The sequence below is a fragment of the Myxine glutinosa genome, chromosome 11 (assembly GCF_964187855.1).
Source record: "Myxine glutinosa chromosome 11, kmMyxGlut1.1, whole genome shotgun sequence".
Classification (NCBI taxonomy): Eukaryota; Metazoa; Chordata; class Myxini; order Myxiniformes; family Myxinidae; genus Myxine; species Myxine glutinosa.
In genome coordinates this window covers 11,822,831-11,847,463 of record NC_136271.1, presented here as the reverse complement: position 1 = coordinate 11,847,463, position 24,633 = coordinate 11,822,831, and positions in this window count along the sequence as shown.

Below are 24,633 nucleotides of genomic sequence, written 5' to 3'. Positions count from 1 at the left end.
AGCCGAGCAAGGTGTGAGGCAGGAGCACCAGCCCAGAGGGGGGAACAGTATTCCATTGAGCTGCGGATGAAAGCCTTGTATGTGGTGAGGAGCTCAGGTGTGCCAAGGAAGGACTTCGCACGACGGAGGATGCCCAGTCGGCGACTGGCTTTGGAGGCCAGCTTGGAAATGTGGTTTTCCCAAGAAAGATCATGGCAGATAGTGAGACCCAAAAGCTTGAGCGACAGAACTTCTTGGAGAGGATTGTTGAGAAAGTAGATGGGAGGGTTGTCCAGTCGGTCCTTTCGGAGAGACATTGTAAGAGTGTGAGATTTGTCAGGATTGAAAGACATGTTCCACTTGTTTGACCAGTCTGTGATTTTGTCCAGGTCTGCAGAGAGTGAGGAGGCCGCAGACTGCCGATCTGAGGGATGAGGAATGGAGCGACAGAGAGTAGAGTCGTCAGCAAAGAGATAGAGAGGATTTTCAAGAGAGTCAGAGAGATCATTGATGAAGACCAGAAAAAGCACAGGGCCCAGAACACTACCTTGGGGAACTCCAGCCTGAACAGGAAGAGGAGATGAGAGAAACCCATTCAGGGCCACACGTTGACTACGACCAGAGAGGAAGTCCGCCAGCCATGCGTGGAGATTTCCATGGATACCAAAGGAGGAGAGTTTGGTGAGCAGAGCAGGGTGCCAGTCCGTATCAAGGCACGTGAAATGTCAAGGGAGACAGCTCTAATTTCCTGTTTGGTGTTGAGGACCTCCATCCATTGTTGAGAAAGCAGAAGCAGCATGTCCAGAGTAGAGTGACCAGGTCTGAAACCAAATTGATGATCAGAGATCAAGCCATTGGAGAAGAGGAAAGATTTAATATCTGAAGCAATGATGGATTCCATGACTTTGCTGATAATTGGGAGAAGGCTGATTGGTCTGTAGTTGCTGGGATCTGTTTTTGCACCTTTTTTGTGCAAAGCGGTGATGTTGGCTGATTTCCAAGCAGATGGCAGATGACCTTGAGCAAAAGAGAGGGTGAAGAGAACAGAAAGAGGGAGTGAAAGAGCAGAAGAACATGATTTTAGGACCCGTGGGCTGATGCCGTCAGGACCAGTTGCAGAATCAGAGTCGAGGGTTGACAGAAACTTTTCCACCTTGTCAGGAGGAAAGGACACAGAGTCCAGGAGCAGCTGGGTTCGACTGGGTATGGTGGGTACAGAGAGGGATGGGTTTGGGACACAAGATTTAGAGGCAAACACAGAGTTGAGGCATTCAGCTTTTTCACGTGCGGAGTCAGCCGTTAAGCCGTTTGAGGTGAGGGAGGGGATGGAGGGGGAACAAACACCAGAAATAGATTTGACCAGATGCCACCAGGATTTGGAAGAGGGAGACAGATAAGAGAGTTCGGTCTTGAGAACGGTGAGATATTGTTTCCTGGCTCTCCTGAGGGTGGACACACACTTGTTTCGGGCTTTGTGAAAGGAAATGAGATTTCCTTCCATTGGATTTGCTTTCCAGGAGACGAAAGCAAGTTGTTTCAGGGCAACAGCCTCACCACAAGATTCCGTGTACCATGGACGGGAGGAAGGGTATGACAACTGAAGACGAGATGGGATAAATCTGTGCATGAGAGAGAGCAATTTACTTTGAAAGAATTCCCGGGATGAGTTGATGTCAGAGGCGGTAGAGATGGGAGACCAGTCCAGATGATTGATGGCTGCTTGAAGACCGTGCCAGTTGGCCTGAGTGAAATGCCAGACTCGTCGACGCTGAGGAGGCTCTCTGAGAATGGTCAGAGAGATGTCCACTTTGACAAGCACATGATCAGATGAGCCGATTGGAGCAGAAGAAGAGCAGCAGACATTTTCAGGGAAGTTTGTCATAACCAAATCCAGAAGAGAAGATGCTCCGTTGACTGAGATCCGGGTCGGGAAATTGACAGATTGTGTCAGTCCCAGTGAGTCGCAGAAGTCCTTTGCTGAAGAGCCATGGCTGGTGAGAGAGGTACCCACACCCAGCCAACTGGCATGGTGACAATTGAAATCACCACATATGAGGAAGAGAGAGTTGGGATGGGTAGATAGAAGTTGGTCCATATTATCAGACAGTGAGATGTAGATGGAGTCATCGCCGTTTGGTGGACGGTACAACACACATATGAACAAAAGGTGGGAGCGAAGGGGAAGCCGTAGCCAAAGGTATTCCTGGGAGTGAGGTGGAGAGAGGGCAGTGGAGGGCGAGTGAGGAAGAGAGTTTTTTATAAAGATAGCAACCCCACCTCCAGGACGAGGCTCAGGTCTATCATACCGGAGGAGGGAGTAACCTGGGAGAGATACCAAGGCATCAGAGACATCATGAGGAGGAAAGTTTCTGTTAAGCAGATCACATCTGGTTTGTCAGAAGCAACCTGTATGGAGAGGTCAGTCAAGTTTGAGCGAAGGCCCCGGATGTTTGAGGTCCATACCGTTAATGAAGAGGAAGGGGGAGCATCGGGTCCAGAACAGGGGGGGAGGGGTAGGGTAAGATGTGGAAGAGGAGGAAGAGGTAGGGAGAGCTGTTGAAGGTGTGTCAGAGATTTCAGAGATTTCAGAATAGCTTGGAGAAAGGGAAGAATGGGGCGGACAAAAGGTTTGATGGAGATTGGGTGAGGCACAGTGAGGTGTTATTTGAGGTGGGGGAAGAGCAAGGCAGAAGGTTGAGGGAGATGAAGGTGAAAGTTGGAAGGGGGAAGAAGCAGGGAGGATGCTTTGAGGAGGAGGGGTGAGAGGGGAGTCTAGGAGGGGAGGAGCGAGGGAGAGTCTCAGAGGGGAGGGGTGTGGGGGGAGTTTAGGAGGGAGGGGAGGGAAGGGGCAAGAGGGGAGATTTGAAAGGGATGGGTGATGGGGAGGATTTGGAGGGGAGGGGTGAGATTGGATTTTGAAAAGTGTACGATTCATGGGAAACGAACATTTTTTGCAAAATGAGTTTGAGACCTTCGAGTCAAAAATACGTTTGAGGACACTGGAGGAGGGGTGGAGTTCTGGATAGTTTAGGGAATGTAGAAAGGAGGAACTGTAAGAGATGGTATTATATATCTTTTTTGGAATGAATAGATTTGGTGAGCAAGACGAAAGCATCCTTTTGTAGGAAAAGAAGAAAAGGGTGTTATAATATTTGAGAGAAAATAGTTGTTCAGGGGAGAGATTATACATTTCTAACCACGTGATCGCGAACGAAGAACGAACGAACAAAAGAACAACAAATAAACGAATAATACCTGGGAAGGAAATATTTTTTTGGGGTTTTTTTTGTGAGTAGAGATATTAAACGAGTTGGTACGGGGTGAACGACTGGGACGAAACAGAGAACGAAAATAATTTCAGCGCATTCGACGAATCGCTGAGAGAAAAACAAAACCACAAGGTCGGAGACGGTACGGTAGTCTAAGCCTACGAGTACTAGGCCGCAGAATACTCGATACGCATTAACCGACGATTGTGTATACATGTACGAAAAATTAGCACCGAAATTTTTCCAAAAGATACGCTATAGGTACACACACCGAAAGATAGATACAGTCTCGACAAAAACACGATTGTGAAAGATCACTTAGCTTCGAGAGCGTGAGCGCATGGAACAGCTTCGAAAAGACGTGACCTCGCCGTTCTGCTCACCTTCACTCCTTCATTCCTCTTTTCTACCGCCTCTGGAACAAACTCCCTCACTCTCTTCACTCTCACTCCTCCCTCCAGGTCTTTAAAACAGCTGTTCACCACCATCTCTTATGTTCCCCCATCCAAAACCTTGATCTTTTCTACCCCCGCTAATTTCACCCCAGATCCACTTTTTTTGAAATTCCAACTTCTTTCCTGGAAGTCCTTGCAGTGTTCATATGTTTTATACCTCTCCCACCTCCCCCTCCCACAGATCTCCCGATGTCCCTGCTCTCAAATGTTGTGTTTGTGCTTCCCGTTCTCTCCCCATCTTGTCTACCGCTCCCCTTATTATATGTTTTGTGTGTCTGTTTGATTTTCTGTGTGATAAATGTTAGCTCTTTCACGAGCCTCGATCCTGTATACAAAAAAAACAACAAAAAAACACACCTCTCCCTCCCAATGCACTCTCTGTGAGCTGCACGGTATTGCCGGGTGCCGTAGGCGCCCCGGCAATGCCGCGCTGTAGGATATTTAATTATTTGTCATGGGGGCGGTGTACTTTGAATGTATCTGTACTTGTTTGAAAAGTGTTTTTAAGCCTTTTTTAAAAACCACACTTAGTCTTGACCTTTTCTACTTCCATGAACTTAGCTACTACCGCTTTTACCTGCAACTTCCCTTCTCAAATTGCAGTCCACCTGTTTCCCTCTGCCCCTTGGTCAGTCTGTTAAGCTGCTCCCCTCGTGTCATTTAGTTCTTCCATGAACTTGAACCTCTAAATAATATAAATTGTCTTTACACATCTGCTGTTCAACAACCCGTCCCCGAGTGTTTTGATTATTGTTTACCTGTAGCATGTAGCATGCAGTTAATTTGATCTTTCGAGTATTACCTGCTGTTTAGGTTCCTCTGGTGCTGCATTGTGGAGAATTATATCTCTAAGATTAACAGGTTGGCCCTTGGCTCCTCATCTGTCTGGAAAAGCTCAACCACCATATCATGAGACCTAAGGATCACCACCTGATTTTTGCACTATGGTTTCGTGTTTAGGTGCAACTATTAACCCAACTATTTCCTATTACTCTAGTAGCTCATGGTGGTTGAGTATGCACTTTATTGTACAGACCTAAACTCTTCAGGAATCCACTAATTGAAGGTCCAGGAACAATATTTGGTTGGTAACACATTTGCCACTGACGGCGAAATAGCTGAAATGGCCATACCCCTTTTTGGGCCACGCCCCCTTTTTTGCCGTGACTGTATCTACAGAACCGTTGGACCTAGGAGGTTGCCCGACCACTCAAAATTTGCGCAATGGCCACATTATGGGGGGTCAGTAATACATTTTCATATCCAAAAGTCAATGGTTTTTAAGATAATTGCCAAAAACCGATTTCAACATGTTACGAACTACAATTGTATGATACCACCAAGGCCACAACATTATATGACACTTATACCTTTTGCATCATCCTATTTTGGAATTTACTTATTTGGATTTCTACACTTTTCGCCTTTACTACAGCCACAAAACGTGACACATTTAATGTTCCTGTCTCTGCAAGTGCACGTTTTGGTACTCATACATGCTCTTGGGCATTTGCATGGAGGAGGCAGGTCATCGGGCCTGCACGATACTGGCAGTATCACTGGTGTTATGCCAACGTCCGTTGCTTCATACCCATACTGGAGTGGATCTGGTTTGGTGACGGCAGGAGTTGGGGCTTGCAACCACATCTTACACTGAAGAAATGCTCGCTTTATGTGTTCTCGTAGCGTTGATGAACAGCACACAAGCTGGTTGAAGTCCAGTTCTTTCTTGGAGTTGTGGTACTGCTCCCATCGATATTCATCGAAAGTGGAACAGTCGGTCTTCTTTAATCCAGACACAAGGAACTTTTCAGCATTGCTTGTTATCTGTGGTGACAGTTCTTCTACACCAAACCCTTCCAGTAGGGAGAGATCGATGGATGCTTTCAGGCCAGACAGCTTTGGACCCACCTTGCTGGTACTGTCGCAACCGCTGAGAGCATGAATGGCTGGGAGACACGACACCAAACCGTTGTCCAGTTGATCAACCAACATGTGGACTGGTACAGTTTTCTTTGTTTTCCGGTTACCAAGCTTCACGTACAGCTTTTGTAGTTGCCAGGTTGTGTTGAAGTGGAAGATGAGGTTGACAAAGACATCTGTGTCAGGCGAGTCGACCAAGACTGATTGAACCCCGTGTTTCACAACACCATCATTAATATGGAACATGATTCTGTCGTCGGCTTCTTCTTGGTTGCTTGAGAGCTCTGCGATCTGTGTTTCAGTGCCAGCTAACAGTTTCCTGCATTCACCCCCATATACTCCTCCAAAGAATATTTCCTTGTCCGACTCGACATTCTGCAGCATCCACTTGAAGACATACTCCTGCAACCGAACTTTGTTCAACATTGAGCTCCAGAACATATCAAGATCGACAGGGAGTTTCTGATTGTCAGACCCAATGGTGATTGTGATTTGTTCTGAGGAACTTCGCTGTGCCCGTTCCATTTGCTTGATTGATGATTTTTGATAAACATCAAAAATAATGTCTATTCTTGTGGACACAGAGCCTGTAGCAAGAATCCTGTTGGAAAGACTCTCAGCCAATTCCCCGAATGTGTGAAGGCCCATCTTTTTCATCGGTAGTTTACGCACAAGTGCCATGAAGTCCACTATTGTCATCTGAGCGTCACTCTTTACATTCCTCGTCTCCTGTGGAAGGCGACTGACAAGTTCCCTGGCTAAGGAGGCTTTATCGGGCTTCTTCAATTTGATGCCATCTTTACATTCAGTGGTGAGGAACTGGGATGTGCTGGTCAATTCATACTTCAGGAGTTCTAGCATGCTGTACCCTCTTTCTCTAGCATAGTCAATGTACCTAACCGTTTCCGCTGCATCCTTTTTCGCCATCGATTTCTTCGCTGTGAACGGAGTAGAAGTACGTTTCACGAAAACAGTCTTGCGGTTGGTAGGGATTGTATCATGTAGGTGCTTCTCCTTATCCTGAAATCTGGTCTCAACAAACTCTTCATAACTCTTCTCACCAATTTCCAGGCATTCAAGTAATCCGTCGACAACCTCCTGGGGAATGTCAGCTCCAGTAGAGATGTTCTGAAGTCTGATTCCAGCGTCAAACGGATTGTTGATGGATTTTATGTAATCCAGAAGGGCCTTTGCACGAACATGGCCAATCTTCGTAGAACTTGGATTGAACTCATGGTGTAGGCTCAGCTCACTGTCATCTTTGTCTCCCAAGTTGCACCATTCCAGCAGCTGTGCCACATGAAGATCTTTCTCATGCTTTAGGAGATTCCATAAGGCTACTGCTTCTTTCTGTCTGGTCATCCCAATGATACCTCCAGCAACCTTGGCGGGTTTATTGTAACACTTCTCGAGTGCCATGTCAAATCCTACTGCACTGCCTTGTCGGGTAGTGTGGTACATCACCCATCCACCATCTGTAAAGCATCTGTAGATACCCGGGAACTTCCTTTGTAGGTCCAGGCAATCTTCAAGGAACAGCGTACCCCATCTGCTATAGTTTGTCCGGCCAAACCCGAAGAACAAAGGCATGCACCTCCGCACAGCTGAAACGAAAAGATGCCAATCGCCTTGCCGAATAGAGTGTGTAAGATCTCTCAGGATAGGATACAGCTCATCCAGAAACAAGCTCCAGTACCTCACATTCTCATTACAGGCCGTTTCTTTCCATTCGGTGAAATACTTCTTCAAGTCTGCATGTAAGATCTTGCTTTCTTCCCAAATCTCTCTGAACTCTGTATGGTCACTATCTAAAGCCTGCTGCATCTTAGTTTCCATGGTCTCTATTTTCTGGTCTAATTCACAACTAGTACTGTCCTGGTCAGGTTGAAACTTCTCAAACATAAGAACTGTCATCACCTCTGATACAAGACTCATTCCCTCCTTGCCTTTGCAATAGTGACCTCCAGTCATGACACTATTCTCTACAACGACCTTGCCAAAGGCTTCAGTCTCAATCAAAGCCAGATCAATACCGATACAGCCTAAAAACTTCCCAAGGCAAGCGATGACAATCTTCTCCATGTGAAAAGGTCCCATTCCAAGGAATATGTTACCAAACTGATCTGGCTTCAACAGCTGGATTTCCTTGGCGATTGCATACACCCCTTCATCAGACCACAATGCCCCTGACACGGCATTCTTCTGCTTCAAGACATCCTGAAAGTTTATCATGGATGTAAATATCGATGTAAAACCGCTTCTCGGTGCGACGCCATGTTGTTTTATGGGATACCGCTGCCTGCATGCAGGCTCAACGACAAAACACCCATGACCGGAATTTCTAGCCATGTCTAGACTCTAGTCTAGACTCTAGACTAAATTCTAGTCTAGACTCTAGTCTAGACTCTAGTCTTGACTCTAGTCTTGACTCTAGTCTAGACTCTAGTCTAGTCTAGACTCTTCAGGAATCAAGTAATTGAACAATAGGAACAGGAACAGGAACAATTACGAATAATATTGTAGTTCGTAACATGTTGAAATCGGTTTTTGGCAATTATCTTAAAAACCATTGACTTTTGGATATGAAAATGTATTACTGACCCCCCATAATGTGGCCATTGCGCAAATTTTGAGTGGTCGGGCAACCTCCTAGGTCCAACGGTTCTGTAGATACAGTCACGGCAAAAAGGGGGCGTGGCCCAAAAAGGGGTGTGGCCATTTCAGCTATTTCGCCGTCAGTGGCAAATGTGTTACCAACCAAATATTGTTCCTGGACCTTCAATTAGTGGATTCCTGAAGAGTTTAGGTCTGTACAATAAAGTGCATACTCAACCACCATGAGCTACTCTAGTATATGTTCCGCACGTTGCTAAAATCCCTAAGTCCATTTTCCACAATATGACAGCCAGGCTCATGGTTCAAGATCATATATTTGATCACGTCACTCCACTGTTCAAAATCCTTCACTGACTCCCAATACGCCAAAGTCCAGATTTTAAAATATTGCTGAAAACCTTGAAAGCAAAACATAAATTACTTTCTGCCTGCATTTCTTACCTAATCACACCTTCAACCCGAGACAGAAAGCCAATGATCAAATACGGGGAACCTCCGGGTAGTTACTTGTTTTTCACAAGTTGTCTTCCTTTTTGTAAAAGATTGATTGAGTGGTTGATTGCAGGTATTACTGCAATCTCGTAAATCAACCACACCCTGCTCCACACTTTAACCACTGAACTCTACATGATTCTACTCTTACATGATGAAGGTCTTGTCATGTGAGGATAACAAGATTCAAGTTGAATTTCTTCCATATGTAGTTGTTTACACCTTATCTTGAAATTGGAGGCCTGAACTCTCATTGAAAAATTTACATTCAATACTGACCATGACTGATCACGACTCCCTGCGCATCGTAAGAGCGTGACCAAGGGTTGGCGTCAGGAAGGGCATCCGGCCATAAAAAAAAAACATTTGCCTCAAAACAGGGAACCATGATTGTCATGGGGCCCGCAAGGCTAACCCCCGCTCTCGCGGGGAAAATGGCCTTAAAACGATCATTCATATTCATTCATTCACTGACCATGGTTCCGGCACCAATTCAGGATTCTGGCACTGTTCCAGGGTTCCGGCACTGACAGAGGGTTCTGGCACTGACCCAGGGTTCCGGCACTAATCTAGGTTTCCGGCACTGATCCAGCGTTCCGGCACTGACACAGGGTTCCGGCACTGACACAGGTTTCCGGCACTGACAGAGGGTTCTGGCACTGACTCAGGGTTCCGGCACTGATCCAGGGTTCCGGCACTGATCCAGGGTTCCGGCACTGATCCAGGGTTCCGGCACGAATCTAGGGGTCTGGCATTGATCCAGGGTTCCGGCACTGATCCAGGGTTCCAACACTGATCCAAGGTTCCAGCACTGACCCAAGGTTCCAGCACTGACCCAGGGTTCCGGCACTAATCTAGGTTTCTGGCACTGATCAAAGGGTTCCTGCACTGACACAGGGTTCCAACACCATTTCAGGGTTCCAGCACTGATCCAGGGTTCCGGCAATGATCCAGGGTTCCGGCAATGATCCAGGGTTCCGGCACTGATGTAAGGTTCCGGCACTGATCCAGGGTTCCGGCACTGATCCAGGGTTCCAGCACTGATCCAAGGTTCCAGCACTGATCCAAGGTTCCAACACTGATCCAAGGTTCCAGCACTGACCCAAGGTTCCGGCACTGATCCAGGTTTCCGGCACTGATCCAGGTTTCTGGCACTGACACAGGGTTCCGGCACTGATGAAGGGTTCTGGCACTGACCCAAGGTTCCAGCACTGATCCACGGTTCCAGCACTGATCCAAGGTTCTGGCACTGACACAGGGTTCCGGCACTGATGTAGGGTTCTGGCACTGACACCGGGTTCCGGCATGGATGCAAGGTTCTGGCACTGACCCAGGGTTCCAGCACTGACACAGGGTTCTGGCACTGATCCAGGGTTCCGGCACTGATCCAGGGTACCAGCACTGACACAGGGTTCTGGCACTGATCCAGGGTTCTGGCACTGACACCGGGTTCCAGCACTGATCCAGGGTTCCAGCATTGACCCAGGTTTCTGGCAGTATCACAGGGTTCTTTCACTGATCTGGGGTTCCGGCACTAATCCAGGGTTCCGGCACGAATCCAAGGTTCCGGCACGAATCTAGGGGTCTGGCATTGATCCAGGGTTCCAGCACTGATCCAGGGTTCCAGCACTGATCCAGATTTCTGGTACTGATACAGATTTCTGGCACTGATCCAGGTTTCCGGCACTGATCCAGCGTTCCGGCACTGACACAGGGTTCCGGCACTGACACAGGTTTCCGGCACTGACAGAGGGTTCTGGCACTGACTCAGGGTTCCGGCACTGATCCAGGGTTCCGGCACTGATCCAGGGTTCCGGCACTGATCCAGGGTTCCGGCACGAATCTAGGGGTCTGGCATTGATCCAGGGTTCCGGCACTGATCCAGGGTTCCAACACTGATCCAAGGTTCCAGCACTGACCCAAGGTTCCAGCACTGACCCAGGGTTCCGGCACTAATCTAGGTTTCTGGCACTGATCAAAGGGTTCCTGCACTGACACAGGGTTCCAACACCATTTCAGGGTTCCAGCACTGATCCAGGGTTCCGGCAATGATCCAGGGTTCCGGCAATGATCCAGGGTTCCGGCACTGATGTAAGGTTCCGGCACTGATCCAGGGTTCCGGCACTGATCCAGGGTTCCAGCACTGATCCAAGGTTCCAGCACTGATCCAAGGTTCCAACACTGATCCAAGGTTCCAGCACTGACCCAAGGTTCCGGCACTGATCCAGGTTTCCGGCACTGATCCAGGTTTCTGGCACTGACACAGGGTTCCGGCACTGATGAAGGGTTCTGGCACTGACCCAAGGTTCCAGCACTGATCCAGGGTTCCAGCACTGATCCAAGGTTCTGGCACTGACACAGGGTTCCGGCACTGATGTAGGGTTCTGGCACTGACACCGGGTTCCGGCATGGATGCAAGGTTCTGGCACTGACCCAGGGTTCCAGCACTGACACAGGGTTCTGGCACTGATCCAGGGTTCCGGCACTGATCCAGGGTACCAGCACTGACACAGGGTTCTGGCACTGATCCAGGGTTCTGGAACTGACACCGGGTTCCAGCACTGATCCAGGGTTCCAGCATTGACCCAGGTTTCTGGCAGTATCACAGGGTTCTTTCACTGATCTGGGGTTCCGGCACTAATCCAGGGTTCCGGCACGAATCCAAGGTTCCGGCACGAATCTAGGGGTCTGGCATTGATCCAGGGTTCCAGCACTGATCCAGGGTTCCAGCACTGATCCAGATTTCTGGTACTGATACAGATTTCTGGCACTGATCCAGATTTCTGGCAATGATCCAGGGTTTCGGCACTAATCTAGGCCTAGGGGTCTGGCACTGATATAGATTTATGGCAGTGACACAGGGTTATTTCATTGATATAGGTTTCCGGCACTAATCTAGGGTTCCGGCACTAATCTAGGGTTCCGGCACTGACACAGGGTTCCGGCACTGACACAGGGTTCCGGCACTAATCTAGTTTTCCGGCACTAATCTAGGGTTCCGGCACTGACACAGGGTTCCAGAACTAATAAAGGTTTCCGGCACTAATCTCGGGTTCCGGCACTAATCTAGGGTTCCAGCACTAATCCAGGTTTCTGGCACTAATCTCGCGTTCCGGCACTAATCTAGGGTTCCGGCACTAATCTAGGTTTCCGGCACTAATCTAGGGTTCTGGCACTGACACAGGGATCCGGCACTAATCTAGGTTTCCGGCACTAATCTAGGTTTCCGGCACTAATCTAGGGTTCTGGCACTGACACAGGGTTCCAGAACTAATAAAGTTTGTTCATATGTGTTCCAGAACATTGTTCATATGTGTGTTGTACCGTCCACCAAACAGTGATGACTCCATCTACATCTCGCTGTCTGATGATATGGACCAACTTCTATCTACTCATCCCAACTCTCTCTTCCTCATATGTGGTGATTTCAATTGTCATCATGCCAGTTGGCTGGGTGTGGGTACCTCTCTCACCAGCCATGGCTCCTCAGCAAAGGACTTCTGCGACTCACTGGGACTGACACAATCTGTCAATTTCCCGACCCGGATCTCAGTCAACGGAACATCTTCTCTTCTGGACTTGGTTATGACTAACTTCCCTGAAAATGTCTGCTGCTCTTCTTCTGCTCCGATCGGAACATCTGATCATGTCCTTGTTAAAGTGGACATCTCTCTGACCATCCTCAGGGAGCCTGCTCAGCGTCGACGAGTCTGGCATTTCACTCAGGCCAACTGGCACGGTCTTCAAGCAGCCATCAATCATCTGGACTGGTCTCCCATCTCTACCACCTCTGACATCAACTCATCCTGGGAATTCTTCCAAAGTAAATTGCTCTCTCTCATGCACAGATTTATCCCATCTCGTCTTCAGTTGTCATACCCTTCCTCCCGTCCATGGTACACGGAATCTTGTGGTGAGGCTGTTGCCCAGAAACAACTTGCCTTCGTCTCCTGGAAAGCAAATCCAACGGAAGGAAATCTCATTTCCTTTCACAAAGCCCGAAACAAGTGTGTGTCCACCCTCAGGAGAGCCAGGAAACAATATCTCTCCGTTCTCAAGACCGAACTCTCTTATCTGTCTCCCTCTTCCAAATCCTGGTGGCGTCTGGTCAAATCCGTTTCTGGTGTTTGTTCCCCCTCCATCCCCTCCCTTACCTCAAACGGCTACACAGCTGACTCCGCACGTGAAAAAGCTGAATGCCTCAACTCTGTGTTTGCCTCTAAATCTTGTGTCCCAAACCCATCCCTCTCTGTACCCACCATACCCAGTCGTACCCTGCTGCTCCTGGACTCCGTGTCCTTTCCTCCTGACAAGGTGGAAAAGTTTCTGTCAACCCTCGACTCTGATTCTGCAACTGGACCCGACGGCATCAGCCCACGGGTCCTAAAATCCTGCTCTGCTGCTCTATCTCACCCTCTCTCTGTTCTCTTCACCCTCTCTTTTGCTCAAGGTCAACTGCCATCTGCTTGGAAATCAGCCAACATCACCGCTTTGCACAAAAAAGGTGCAAAAACAGATCCTAGCAACTACAGACCAATCAGCCTTCTCCCAATTATCAGCAAAGTCATGGAATCCATCATTGCTTCTGATATGAAATCTTTCCTCTTCTCCAATGGCTTGATCTCTGATCATCAATTTGGTTTCAGACCAGGTCACTCTACTCTGGACATGCTGCTTCTGCTGTCTCAACAATGGATGGAGGTCCTCAATGCCAAACAGGAAATTAGAGCTGTCTCCCTCGACATATCACGTGCCTTCGACACGGTCTGGCACCCCGCTCTGCTCACCAAACTCTCCTCCTTTGGTATCCATGGAAATCTCCACGCATGGCTGGCGGACTTCCTCTCTAGTCGTCGTCAACGTGTGGCCCTGAATGGGTTTCTCTCATCTCCTCTTCCTGTTCAGGCTGGAGTTCCCCAAGGCAGTGTTCTGGGCCCCGTGCTTTTTCTGGTCTTCATCAATGATCTCTCTGACTCTCTCGAAAATCCTCTCTATCTCTTTGCTGATGACTCCACTCTCTGCCGCTCCATTCCTCTTCCCTCAGATCGGCAGTCTGCTGCCTCCTCACTCTCTGAAGACCTGGACAAAATCACAGACTGGTCAAACAAGTGGAACATGTCTTTCAATCCTGACAAATCTCACACTCTTACTATGTCTCTCCGAAAAGATCGACTGGACAACCCTCCCATCTACTTTCTCAACAATCCTCTCCAAGAAGTTCTGTCGCTCAAGATTTTGGGTCTCACTATCTGCCATGATCTTTCTTGGGAAAACCACATTTCCAAGCTGGCCTCCAAAGCCAGTCGCCGACTGGGCATCCTCCGTCGTGCGAAGTCCTTCCTCGGCACACCTGAGCTCCTCACCACATACAAGGCTTTCATCCGCAGCTCAATGGAATACTGTTCTCCCCTATGGGCCGGTGCTCCTGCCTCACACCTAGCTCGGCTTCACGCTGTTGAAACCAAAGCTTTCAGAATTATTGGAATCTCCCGCGATGAAGCTATCTCTGAGGGCCTTTCACTCACTCACCGCAGGCAGGTAGGTGGTCTTTCTGTCTTCTACCGACTCCTCTCCGGCCTTGCACCCCCAGCTCTCTCTGTGCTCTGTCCCCCAAATATTCCTACAGGTCGCACAAGATCTGCCAGCAACCCTCTGATGGTTAAACTGCCGAAATCTCGGCTCTCCGCTCACCTTCACTCTTTCATTCCTCTTTTCTCCCGCCTCTGGAACAAACTCCCTCACTCCCTTCAATCCCACTCCTCCCTCCAGGTCTTTAAAACAGCTGTTCACCACCATCTCTTATCTTCCCCCATCCAAAACCTTGATCTTTTCTACCCCCGCTAATTCACCCCAGATCCACCTTGTTTGAAATTCCAACTTCTTTCCTGGAAGTCCTGGCAGTGTCCATATGTTTTATACCTCTCCCACTGCCCCCTTCCCACGCCCCCCCCCCCCAAAGCCCTCGCCCTCTCTCAGATCTCTCGATGTCTCCATGTCTCTCGGTCCCTGCTCTCAAATGTTGTGTTTGTGTCCTTCCCCCTCTCTCCCCATCTTGTCTACCGCTCCCTATGTTATATGTTTTACGTGTCGGTTTGTCTTTCTGTGTGATTAATGTTCGCTCTTTCACGAGCCTCGATATTGTATACAAAAAAAAAAAAAAAAAAAAAAAAAAAAAAAAAAAGGTTTCCAGCACTAATCTAGGGTTCCGGCACTAATCTAGGTTTCCGGCACGAATCTTGGGTTCCGGCACGAATCTTGGGTTCCGGCTCTAATCTAGGTTTCCGGCACTAATCTAGGGGTCCTGCACTAATCTAGGGTTCCGGCACTGACACAAGGTTCCAGAACTAATCAAGGTTTCTGGCACTAATCTAGGGTTCCAGCACTAATCTAGGTTTATGGCATTAATCTAGGGTTCCGGCACTAATCTCGGTTTCCGGGACTAATCTAGGTTTCCGGCACTAATCTCGGATTCCGGAACTAATCAAGGTTTCCGGCACTAATCTAGGTTTCCGGCACTAATCTAGCATTCCGGGACTAATCTAGGTTTCCGGCACTAATCTAGGGTTCCGGCACTAATCTAGGTTTCTGGCACTAATCTAGGGTTCCGGCAGTAATCTAGGTTTCCGGCACTAATCTATGGTTCCGGCACTAATCTAGGTTTCCGGCACTAATCTAGGTTTCCGGCACTAATCTAGGTTTCCGGCACTAATCTAGGTTTCCGGCACTAATCTAGGTTTCCGGCACTAATCTAGGTTTCCGGCACTAATCTAGGTTTCCGGCACTAATCTAGGTTTCCGGCACTAATCTAGGTTTCCGGCACTAATCTAGGGTTCCGGCACTAATCTAGGTGTCCGGCACTAATCTAGGTTTCCGGCACTAATCTAGGTTTCCTGCACTAATCTAGGTTTCCGGCACTAATCTAGGTTTCCGGCACCAATCTCGGTTTCCGGAACCAATCTAGGGTTCCGGCACTAATCTAGGTTTCCTATACTAATCTAGGTTTCCGGCACTAATCTAGGTTACCAGTACTAATCTATGCTTCCGGCACTAATCTATGGTTCCGGCACTAATCTATGTTTCCGGCACTCATCTAGGGTTCCAGCACAAATCTAGGTTTCCGGCACTAATCTAGGGTTCCGGCACTAATCTCGGTTTCCGGGACTAATCTACGTTTCCGGCACTAATCTCGGGTTCCGGAACTAATCAAGGTTTCCGGCACTAATCTAGGTTTCCGGCACTAATCTAGGTTTCCAGGACTAATCTAGGTTTCCGGCACTAATCTCGGGTGCCGGAACTAATCTAGATTTCCGGCAGTAATCTAGGGTTCCAGCACTAATCTCGGTTTCCAGCAGGAATCTAGGTTTCCGGCACTAATCTAGGTTTCCGGCACTAATCTAGGTTTCCGGCACTAATCTAGGTTTCCGGCACTAATCTAGGGTTTCGGCACTAATCTAGGTTTCCGGCACTAATCTAGGGTTCCGGCACTAATCTAGGTTTCCGGCACTAATCTAGGTTTCCGGCATTAATCTATGGTTCCGGCACTAATCTAGGTTTCCGGCACTCATCTAGGTTTCCGGCACTAATCTAGGTTTCCGGCACTAATCTAGGGTTCTGGTCCTAATCCAGGGTTCCGGCACTAATCTAGGTTTCCGGCACTAATCTAGGTTTCCGGCACTAATCTGGGTTTCCGGCACTAATCTGGGTTTCCGGCACTAATCTAGGTTTCCTGCACTAATCTAGGTTTCCGGCACTAATCTAGGGTTCCGGCACTAATCTAGGTTTCCGGCACTCATCTAGGGTTCCGGCACTAATCTAGGGTTCCGGCACTAATCTAAGGGTCCGGCACTAATCTAGGTTTCCGGCACTAATCTAAGGGTCCGGCACTAATCTAGGTTTCCGGCACTAATCTAAGGGTCCGGCACTAATCTAGGTTTCCGGCACTAATCTAGGTTTCCGGCACTAATCTAGGTTTCCGGCACTCATCTAGGTTTCCGGCACTAATCTAGGTTTCTGGCACTAATCTAGGTTTCCGGCACTAATCTAGGGTTCCGGCACAAATCTAGGGTTCCGGCACTAATCTAAGGGTCCGGCACTAATCTAGGTTTCCGGCACTAATCTAAGGGTCCGGCACTAATCTAGGTTTCCGGCACTAATCTAAGGGTCCGCTACTAATCTAGGTTTCCGGCACTAATCTAGGTTTCTGGCACTAATCTAGGTTTCCGGCACTAATCTAGGGTCCCGGCACTAATCTAGGGTTCCGGCACTAATCTAGGGTTCCGGCACTAATCTAGGTTTCCGGCACTAATCTCCGTTTCCGACACTAATCTAGGTTTCCGGCACTAATCTAGGTTTCCAGCACTAATCTAGGGTTCCAGCACTAATCTAGGTTTCCGGCACTAATCTAGGTTTCCGGCACTAATCTAGAGTTCCGGCACTAATCTAGGTTTCCGACAGTATTCTAGGTTTCCGGCACTAATCTAGGTTTCCGGGACTAATCTAGGTTTCCGGCACTAATCTAGGTTTCTGGCAATACTCTAGGTTTCTGGCACTAATCTAGGGTTCCGGCACGAATATAGGGTTCTGGCACTAATCTAGGGTTCCGGCACTAATCTAGGTTTGCGGCACTACTCTAGGGTTCCGGCGCATAACATCATCGCATAACATCGCATTGGAAATCGCATAACATCATCTCCGCTTCCGGTCCGGTCTGAAGAGGACGCAGGCGTCACATGCTCGCCGCTTCTTCGACTGGGCCACTGTCTGTTGCTTGCTTTTTTAGTGGTCGTGCGGATTTTTTGGCCATTGAGTCTGCCCTCCGCATAGTCCCGGCTCTGCTCCCTGCTTCGCCTACCCGGCTCCTTCGCCTGCTCGCTGTTTCCTCGGGCACGCTCTCGTGGGTTGTGTCCTTCGCAGCGGTGTGGCGGCGGTTTTCCCGCCGTGATCTTGATGTGTAGCGGCGGCGGTTGATTGCCGCTGCATTTCCTGCTTTGCCGTGATCAACCTTGGCCTCGTGATCGTCTCTTTGCTCCTGTCTGCCCTCTGCTTGGTCCCGACTCTGCTCCTGGCTTCACCTACCTGGCTCCTTCGTTTCCTTGGGCCTGCTCCCGTGCGTTGGGACCATTGTTTCACCTCCTCAACCTTGGCCTCGTGCTCGCCTCTCCGCTCCTGCCTGACATGGCTCTGCGGTACTCCGCCGCAAGGCTCCTTCTGCTCAATACCCGCTCCACCCCATCATGCATCTCTGCCATCAAATCAAATGGACTCCTCCGACGACCCAGGTACATTCACCGTGGCTCCGGTCGTAAGTTTGTATATGTACAATCAGGTCACTCCATCCCCGTCCTCTGGTCGGCGCAGCGCACTCCCACTCATCGTCCCAGCGCACCTAGTCACGGCAACGCACAAAATCGCACCTCCTGCCTGCGAACCCTGGCTAAATCACCTGAATTCATCCCCGCTGTTCAAAACAACATCAAGCTCACCCTGTTCAACACCCGGTCCCTCAACAACAAATGCCTCATCCTCAACGACTACATCCTGGATAACAAACTGGACTTTCTCTGTCTCACCGAAACCTGGCAACAACCACTGGACTACTACACGCTCAACCTCACCACACCCAATGGATATTCCTACGTCAATAAACCATGCTCGGAGGACCGAGGTGGTGGAATTGCCGTTATCCACCGTCAAGACATCAGGACCAGCCTCATCCCCATCGCCTCATCCTCATTCTTTGAACACCTGGCTTTTAAACTCTCTGGTCGCACGCAGTCAGTCATGGCTGTCGTCTACCGCCCTCCCAAACCACACCCATTATTCCTGTCTGACTTCTCCTACTTTCTGACCCAGCTATGTTCCCTCTCCCCCTCAATCCTCCTCCTTGGTGATTTCAATATCCACATGGACTCCACTGACTCCACAATAACCACTGACTTCACTGATTTACTCACCTGCATTAACCTCACTCAACATGTCAACTTTCCTACGCATATCCGTGGTCACATTTTGGACCTTGTCTGCTCCACTGGATTAATTTTGCACCATCTCTCTGGCTCCGACCTCACCCTCTCTGACCACTTAGCCATCACTATGACCATCAACATCCCCACCCCAACACCAAGACATTATCGCACTATCAACTTCCGTAAGCTAAACGCTCTTTCACCTACCTCATTCTCATCCACCCTCTCTGAAAAAATGTCCACTTCTCCCTTCATTGACCTCCACACCCCTTCCGACCTCACTGACTACTACAACCACACTCTCTCCTCCTGCCTTGACCAGCTTGCACCTGTAAAAACCAAGACAGTTTCTTTCACCCATTCTGCTCCCTGGTTTACCCCTGAACTCCGCCTGATGAAAACTCGTGCTCGCCAACTTGAAAGACTCCGCAATAAAAAAGGTCTCACAGTTCACTCCCAAGCCTACAAGGACCACCTACAACACTACAAAGATGCCCTCTCCCACGCCCACTCCGCCTACTACTCTCAAATTATCCACTCTGGCTCCGGAAACCAAAAAGCACTCTTCTCGTCAATAAACAAACTCCTCTGCCCCCTGGACACCACCACCCAGTCATTCACAGTAGACAACTGCATCTCCTTCCTTTCTTTCTTCCAACGCAAAATTGACAACATCTACAACAGCTTGACCACCGCCGCACCCGCTCCCCCTCCAACCACCTGCCCCCCCTTATCCTGCCTTCCCCTGTCTCAATTCTCCCCGGTCTCCCCTACTGACCTCTCTGAACTCCTCATAGGAATGAAAACTGCCACCTGCACTCTTGACCCCATCCCCTCCAGCTTTGTCAAGGCCTCCCTCCCTGCTCTCTCTCCACTTATCATTGCAACAATAAACTCCTCCCTGTCTACAGGCATCATCCCACCATCCCTCAAAATTGCTGCTGTTACCCCCATTCTAAAAAAACCTGGTCTAAACCCTGACACCCTAAACAACTTCAGACCCATCTCCAACCTACCCTTTCTGTCGAAAGTTTTGGAACGTGCTGTAGCCACTCAACTCAAACATCACCTCTCTGCCAATAACCTGTATGAAACATTCAAATCCGGATTCCACTCCAACCACAGTACTGAAACTGCTCTCCTCAAAATCACCAACGACCTTCTCCTCTCCTCTGAAGCTGGCAACCTCAACATTCTCGTCCTCCTCGACCTCAGCGCTGCCTTTGACACCATCAATCACACCATCCTCCTCACCCGACTTGAATCCACCTTTAACGTTACCGGCACTGCCCTCTCTTGGATTAAATCATACCTCTCTGACAGACGCCCGTTCATCTCCATCAATAACTGCAAATCCCCCACTGCTCCCCTCCCCCAAGGTGTCCCCCAAGGTTCAGTTCTTGGCCCCCTCCTCTTCATCGTTTACCTGTCCCCCCTCGGTCACTTAATCCGCCGTCATGGTCTCCAATTCCACTGCTTCGCCGATGACATCCAGCTTTTCATCTCCACCAAGTCCGTCTCCACCGACACCCACTCTATCCTGACAAACTGCATCTCTGAAATAAAATCCTGGCTTCAAATCAACTTCCTCAAACCTAACTGTGATAAATCTGAAATAATCATCATTGGCCCAAAAACGCTCACAAAATCCACCCATAACTTTGCCCTCAACATCGACGGTATCCCAGTATCCACATCCCCTCTCATCCGGAATCTTGGCGTCATCTTTGACCAAACCCTCTCCTTCGACAAATACACTAAACAGATCACAAAGACAGCCTTCTTTCACCTGAAAAACATCGCCCGTCTCCGCTCATCCCTCTCCTCCACGGCTGCAGAAACCCTCATCCACGCCTTCATCACCTCCCGTCTGGACTACTGCAATAGCCTCCTCTATGGTTCACCCTCAACAATCATCAATAAACTCCAATACATTCAGAACTCCGCTGCCCGTCTACTCACCCATTCCCGGACCCGTGACCACATCACCCCCGTCCTTTACAAGCTTCACTGGCTCCCCATCTCCCAGAGAATCCAGTACAAAATCCTCCTCTTGACCTACAAAGCCCTCCATAACCTGGCCCCATCCTACCTGGCTGACCTCCTCTCCAGACACACTCCCACCCGCAACCTCCGCTCTGCCGGTACCAACCTCCTGACCCCCCCCCCCCCCCCCCCCCCCCATCCGGACCAAATTCAGATCCTGGGGGGACAGGGCCTTCTCCATCGCTGCTCCCACCCTCTGGAACTCACTACCTCACACCATCAGAGACTCCTCCTCACTCACCACATTCAAAACATCACTCAAGACCCACCTGTTCAGCACTGCCTTCAACATTCAACCCACAGCATTTAACCCCTGACTATCACTTCTCCTTCTCCCTCCTTTTGCTTTAAATATTTCCCTATTGATTCTTGTCTTTTTGCAATTGTTGTTTTCATGTTTTGTTATGCATTATGTTTTGCACTCTGTCAAAGCGCCTTTGGGCTTCATGAAAAGCGCTATACAAAATAAATGAATTATTATTATTATTATTATTACTCTCGGTTTCCGGCACTAATCTAGGGTTCCGGCACGAATATAGGGTTCTGGCACTAATCTAGGGTTCCGGCACTAATCTAGGTTTCCGACAGTATTCTCGGTTTCCGGCACTAATCTCGGGTTCCGGCACTAATCTAGGTTTCCGGCACTAATCTAGGTTTCCGGCACTAATCTAGAGTTCTGGCACTAATCTAGGTTTCCGACAGTATTCTAGGTTTCCAGCACTAATCTAGGTTTCCGGCACTAATCTAGGGTTCCGGCACTAATCTAGGTTTCTGGCACTACTCTAGGTTTCTGGCACTAATCTAGGGTCCCGGCACTAATCTAGGGTTCCGGCACTAATCTAGGGTCCCGGCACTAATCTAGGGTCCCGGCACTAATCTAGGGTCCCGGCACTAATCTAGGTTTCTGGCACTAATCTAGGGTCCCGGCACTAATCTAGGGTTCCGGCACTAATCTAGGGTTCCGGCACTAATCTAGGGTTCCGGCATTGATCCAGACTTCCAGTACTAGCTGAGGTGTCTGGCAATACAGTTTTATTTTCCGATTGAGCAAATCTCTGCTGAGAGAAATGTGTGTGGCACATGTTTGGCAGCAAATGATTTGGTTCTCTTTCTATTGCTCTGCAATAGATGACGAAAAAACCCCCAAAAAACCCCGAACACTCACATGATGGAACCTACTCTCCTGAGATTTGTGAGCAGCAAAGTTCATCTTTGCCATGCTGCGAATGATTCCGTGACTGCTCGTGGTTTGTGACTGTGGCCTTACGAGACGCCTCTTGAAAGTGGATTTTAAATGGAAGCTTGGATTGGAATTCGATTGGATATACGTACACACCCTCTAGCTTTCAGAGCTTAAGCAAAGATTCCCCTCCTGAGTGTGGCCTGAGATGCACATCGACTATATTATAGCCAATCAGGAATGAATCGACAGCTTTTAGTCGTTCAAAATGATCACTTAAGGAAAGGTGTGAAAATTGGATGCGCTAAGTACTTTCCGAGCTTGGACCCCAATCAATGTGCAAGAATACATTTATTATAAAGCTGTTCCAAACACACGTCACATTTTAAAATATAGTTGGCAATTTTCACCAAAAATGAGTCTTTGGAGGAGTTTACACTTGTATCACGTGCAGGATGAAGGTGTTAGTACTTTTACTTTAATTGCATGGACATGAGTGGACAACACACTAACTAACACATATGGTATACTGACAAAAGTACCCGGCTTTGCCGGGCAACACAGAGTCGCTTTGTGCTGGGAATATGAAGAGAAGGGGGAGAGGAGGGCAGAGGAGGGAAGGAGAAAGGAGGAGATGGGAGGGGAGATTAGGGGAGAGGAGGGGAGGGAGGTAAGAGAAGAGGAGGGAAGAGGAGGGTAGGGAAAGGGAGTGGAAGGGAGGGAAAGGGAGAGGAGAGTGGGTGAAAGAAGGGGAGAAGAGGGGAGTGGAGAGGAGGGGAGGGGAGAGGAGGGAAGGGGAGGTGATGGAAGGGGAGTGGGTAAAGAAGGGTGGATGGGAGTAGGAGAGGGATGTGGGAGGGTCGGGGTGAAGGGACAATACACTAACACATATGGTATTTATACAGTACTGTGTGAAAGTCAAAAGTCCTCGACCACCTTGAAAATACATATTTTCATTGTCAACTTTGCATATTTTGAAAATAAAAGGTGTTATATTGATCATGAAATATGTTTTATGAATATGTATTTGTTTTATGAAAACTTTTTTTTGGGGGTATATTTTATGAAAAATAATATGTATTTTTAAATATAAATATGTATATTTCAAAAATATGTTTGATAAAAAAAATGTTTTAATAAAGAAATAAATATGAATTATATTTTACAAAATTATGAATGAAATTTCAATGTTTGGTGTGACCACCTTTATCTCCTGTGACCACCACAGGAGATATCCATTTTGGAATGCTGTCCTGCAATTTCTGGAGGAATTCCATCGGGAGGTTGTTCCATGCATTTCGCAATGTGGGTTGTTTTTCATTTTCCTTCCTGTCCAAATAATCCCAGACAGCTTCCAAGATAAGGTCAGGACTTTGAAGGGGCCATTCTTTCCCCACTGATTAGCATCCCAACTTCGATGTTCTTCGGCACATTTCAATCTCTTAGCTTTGTTACGTTTACCCAGAAAGAGCTTTTTGACAGCAATTCGTCCATGGAGACCATTTGTGATAAGAGACCTTCTGACAGTACATGAGGCCACTTGAGCCCTTGATGTCTGTCCAGTTCTTGTGTAAGTTCAGCCATTGATTTTTTCCCCCATTTCTCAAGGAACTTCTCTTAAATATTGCTCATCTATAGCGTCTTTTTGGCCTTCCAATCTGTTTTCTATCTTTATCTTCTCTGGTGTTATTTTGTTTTTCTATTGTTGTTTTAAAGCCACATATGGAAATATCGCTTTTGTGCGTTATTTCTCTCTGGGAATTGCCTTCTTAGTGTGAAACTATTATTTTGAGTCTCATCTAGTTTGATATCCTGGACATGCTGTAGGTTTATGATACCTCAAAGAAGAAATGATTAATTAGTGAACTAGATGGTATTCATAGAAAAGTGTACTTATCCCGCGCAGTCAACTTGGTGCGAGCAAACTCTTCTGTTTTTCAAGGGTTTTTTTTTTTCTGTGATCCAGTATGGCTGCAAGACCACGTGAGCGATGACATCATAAATTTACATTGTCTAATACAATGGATGCGAAGATCACGCTCAAGAAATTTCAAACTGATCAAACTAGGCATTGTCCCTGTCGAATTATGACGTCATAATTAAGGCATGAATGACGTCGTCATTAACAACGCTTATTCCCCATGTGGAGTTCTTTACAATGAGCCACATTTAAATTTTTTCCATGAAGCGGTTTCAGAGATATAGAGGGGAATTTTTTCCCAAGATGGTGCCCATACCACGTGACATATGACGTCATCATTATCGTTAAAACAATTCTACAGGAGGAGGTGCTCCTATGGCGAAAATTCCGTAACAATCTGACTAACAGTTGCTGAGAAAAAAATTAATACTGTTCGGATCAAGCTTTGTACCTGTTGAATTATGACGTCATAATCAAGGTATCAATGACATCATCATTAAAATATCTTATTCTGCATGGGGAATATTAATCAACGTTCCACGTTTCAATTTTTTCCATGGAGCGGTTTCGGGCATAGAGAGGTGCAACGTTTTGCAGTTTTTCCAAGATGGCGCCCAGACCACGCGGTCTATGACGTCATAATTATTGCTAAATATTGTCCAAGATTGCTAAACATTTCGCTCCTATGGCGAAAATTTCGTGTTCATTGGACTAACAGTTGCTGAGAAAATTGAAAAAAATTCTATGCAGATCTGCACGTACGCTACACATACGCATGCAACTGATC